The following is a 4,068-nucleotide window of genomic DNA, read 5'->3' on the forward strand; positions in this document are numbered from 1 at the left end:
TGTGCATTTATTTTTGAAGAGTTTAACAGTATAATTTTTTTACGTTATTAATATTATATAAGTTGTTACAAATAGAGTTAAGCACGAGAAGAATATTTATTTGTTCCTTTTAGCATATGCTAGTTAAAGGGTATTTGTATTTGGATACTTTTATTTGTTGTCAGTTGAGAAAAAGGCAAATAATACATAGAGGAAAGGTATGATTTTCGTCATGATGTGATACACTGCTGAAATGATATTACAATTTAGGAAGGAATTGGAGTAGCCTAAAGAGCAAATTAGGAAGAATTGCTCTTGAACAACTTACCAGAACTCAATTGAGTTGTTATCGAAAGAGAAAAGAGAGAAACTTGTTTATTGCTCTTGAGTCAATGTTCTGATGATTACAACCCTTCAATACTGTGACTATTTAATGAGGAAAAAAGATGAAAAGAGTGAAACAGGGGTTCCAAAAGTTAGTTATAACTAACTCTAGTAGTAAACGACCATAACAGACCCTAACAGTCTTAACAGCTAGTGGGACCACGTGCAGCTCACGTGACTGACTGATTTTAACAAGTAACTACAAACATAAATCTAAAAATGGAAATAATACTCAATTATGAAAAATCATTACAAATGGATCATATCAAATACTCCCTCTTCAAATCATCCTTGTCCTCAAGGATCCAGGTGGGGATACTCGGCTCCGATAAAGTCCAAATCCTCTCAGGTGCTATCCTCATCAGCTACATTCATCCATTTGATGAGAATCTGTTCAATGGCTTGACCATTTGTGGGAGATAAACGTCTATTAATAATAGCCTCAGGAACTCGCAAAATAGGACCCGAGTTAGTTTGCACCACAAGCAATGTAACAGACGCAATGTTGGAACCTAACTTCTTCTTCAACTGGAAAATATGAAAAACGGGGTGGATTTTTGAGGTTGCACAGAGATCTAGTGTGTAATAAACCTTTTCAACTCTAGACATAATTTGAAAAGGACCAAAGTATTTGGCTGAGAGTTTTTAAAAACCATGATCTCTGAGAGAGTTCGAAGTCTACAATGTTGTAAAACACTGTGAATTCTGTAAAAAATGAAAGGGTGAGACTGTGGCTTGTCCTGTCTTGATGCAACCCCTTCCTATTCATATCGGGGTATGGCAAGATATCTCAATGGATTTTATAGAGGGCCTAGCAAGAGTTAGGATGTCATCTTTGTGGTTGTGGAAAGGCTGAGCAAAGCCGCACACTTTATGTCTCTTAAGCACCCTTATACAACATTAGAGGTAGCTCAATTGTTTATGGATGGAGATTTTAAACTCCATGGCATGCCCAGATCAATTATTTCTGATAAGGATACAGTATTTACAAGCAAGTTTTGGCGGGAACACTTTAAACTACAAAAGGTATCTCCTTTGACTTCCACAACTTACTACCCCCAAACAGATGGGCAAACTGAAGTTGTCAATAGATGTTTGGAATGCTACCTCCAGTGCATGATCTTTGAACGACCCTAAGCTTGGCCTCATTGGCTTCCACTAGAAGAATGGTGGTATAATACCTCTTTCCACTCAGCACTAAAGCTAACACCTTATGAGGGGATTATGGACAAAAACCTCTCCTCTATTGCCTTGCATGGATTTTGACTCTCACATTGATGCAGTTGATCGAAGTTTGCAGTCTAGGGAAGCTACCATGCGAGTCCTCAAAGCAAATTTGCCTAAAGCTCAAGCTAGGATGAAGACTATTGTTAATGGTAAAAGGACTGACAGGAACTACTCCATTGGGGATTGGGTGTTGAAACATGAATCCAACAAGCACACATTTAGTAATCATATAGCCGAATTGTATTTAAGAAAAAAGGTTCACTTTTTACTCATTATCAAATAAATTTCACCAAGATACTGCCTCTCATTTTCATAAAACATATATCAAAATTCTCAATTGATTAAAAATTGAAGATAAGAGTCAAATAGGGACACTAAAACAACCCTCCAACTCAAATTATTTTAAACATAACGTCAAACTCTATCCAATTATAAAGACACAATCAACATTTAAGAGGAAATATGGTAACAAAACATCTTTAAATACTATAAATACTATATAGACATGACTAAGCCATAGGGAAAAGAAATAAAAATAAAAGCAACAACTTGAGTTCTATCATTTTCTTAACTAGTAAAGATACAAACATTGAATCCATCAACACACTTAAACACCAATGAGATAAACATTTTAAAACTGTCAAGCTTTACACAACAATGACAAATACTCAACAGTTGTCTTACACAAATCTTTCAAGAGTGTAATGCACCAATAATTGAATTAGAACACAATCTTCATTCTTAGAAATTTCAAGTAATGTTGAGCAATATCCATCCCGCGAGCATAAAAGCAAAAATAATAAGAATTCAAGATTCCCATACCAATTGTGAAAAAAGAAACAGAAAACAACACTACAAACTAAATGCTACCACAATGACAAAATCCATGAATCAATTCAATCATTATAAGATGACAAAGAAAACACATAATTTCATCATATGAAACCTATTTCCTTCCAAGCCTTCTACAATAAATAATCCCACCATCAATATGCTTACGAACGAAAATTACTAACACGAAGAATGATAAGAATAAATAATAAAGAAATTAAAAGAGAAAGATGGGTTTACCTTTTTCCGAACAACGAATGGGATGACAAGCCTTAATCAAATGGACTTTCACCATCGAAGTTCCGATTAGCCTTGCCAGAGTTCAACAATTTTGCTAGAATCTGGTTTTTGGAGTGAGTTCGTAGAGAATTTCTGGTTGTGTGAAGTTAATAGCACGCGCCTCCCAAACCTCAAAATTTTTCCACAAAAATCCTCCCCCTTTCCACTATCTTTCAACCTCTATTTATAGGGGAATTTTGGATGAAAAAATTTAGGGTTTCGGATTTGAAAAGTTGGATTTCAAATCCGAATTTCTTGTATCCATTGGTTTCTTATCAAAAATAGATGAACATAATCTGAGAAAGGAAAAAGTTAATGAAATTCTTAGCCATTCTTGGCTATACGGAGAGGTAAAAGGGTAAGAAATTAGAAATGGCTAGGTTGACTACGGTTGGTGACGAGTTGAAGCCGTTGTTCTTTGTTGATATTACAACATTAATGTTGGAGCGGTTCTCATTGTTGTTGTTGATAATGTTGTCTGTTTGTTTTTTGGTATATTGTTAGAGTGTTGCTGATAGGTAAAGGGGAAAGGGAATTGGAGCTGGGTCGGGTTGGTGAGTGAATTGGGCCGCTGGTCTGTTTTTGTTGAGGGGTAAGGAAATTGCGTTGTTAGTGGTGGTAGGTTGTTAGAAGAGGATATAAGGGGTGAAGGTTGTGAGTCGTTAGGGTGGTCTAATTAGGTCGATTAATTTGGGAGAAATTTTGGGCTGGTGGGTTAAGAAAATTGAAGGAAAGGTGTCTTTTAAGACTTAAATAAAGGATTGGTGACATTGACCAATTTAAAGGGTCAAACATAATTAAAAAACTTGATTAGGTTAATTGTGGACTTGATTAATATTTTCTAAACTTTTTAATCTTTTCAAAAATACAAATTAACCCACACCCACAAAACTTCCCCCCCCCCCCCCCATGCAAATCAATCTCTCTATTTTCTCTCTTTCTCTCAATAGTTTCTCTCTCTAACTTCTCTCAACCAACAACTTTTCAAATTTCTCCCTTCAATCTTGTGTAACTTCAACCTCTGGCAACAAATAGTTTTGAGTTCTTGCCTGTTCCTTTTTGACTTTCAACCGTCAGTCGACGTGACAACATTCTCGAGCGACAACAACTTCTAGTTCTTCATCATTTCTTTTCGATTTTCATAAGTAAAAAATTAGGGCTTTTAAGTTATGACGAAAATGAGGAACTTGATTTGTTGGTGTTTGTTGTTTTTTATGTTTTTCGTTATTTTTTTTTAATGTTTGTTATTTTTTAGTCAAATTTTTCATCTGGATATATCTGCTACTACTGTTTTTTAATAATGGATAAAACATGTAACGTGAATCCAATAGATGAGTATTTGTTGCAACATATATGACTAATTTGTTG

The 4,068-nt window shown here is 35.1% G+C and overlaps 1 long non-coding RNA gene across 2 annotated transcripts; it reads right to left on the reverse strand.

Annotated features, from left to right (window-relative positions):
- Window positions 1–322: 322 nt before the first annotated feature.
- Window positions 323–3,500, reverse strand: LOC124888097. Of its 2 annotated transcripts, none has more exons than XR_007046053.1 (2): window positions 2,662–3,500; window positions 323–753 (listed from the first exon to the last, which is right to left on the reverse strand). It is a non-coding gene; the product is annotated as an uncharacterized LOC124888097 (long non-coding RNA). The 2 variants fall into 2 exon arrangements; XR_007046054.1 differs by having other exon boundaries at window positions 323–891.
- Between the last annotated feature and the right edge of the window lie 568 nt (window positions 3,501–4,068).

The sequence above is a fragment of the Capsicum annuum genome, chromosome 10 (assembly GCF_002878395.1).
Source record: "Capsicum annuum cultivar UCD-10X-F1 chromosome 10, UCD10Xv1.1, whole genome shotgun sequence".
Classification (NCBI taxonomy): domain Eukaryota; kingdom Viridiplantae; phylum Streptophyta; class Magnoliopsida; order Solanales; family Solanaceae; genus Capsicum; species Capsicum annuum.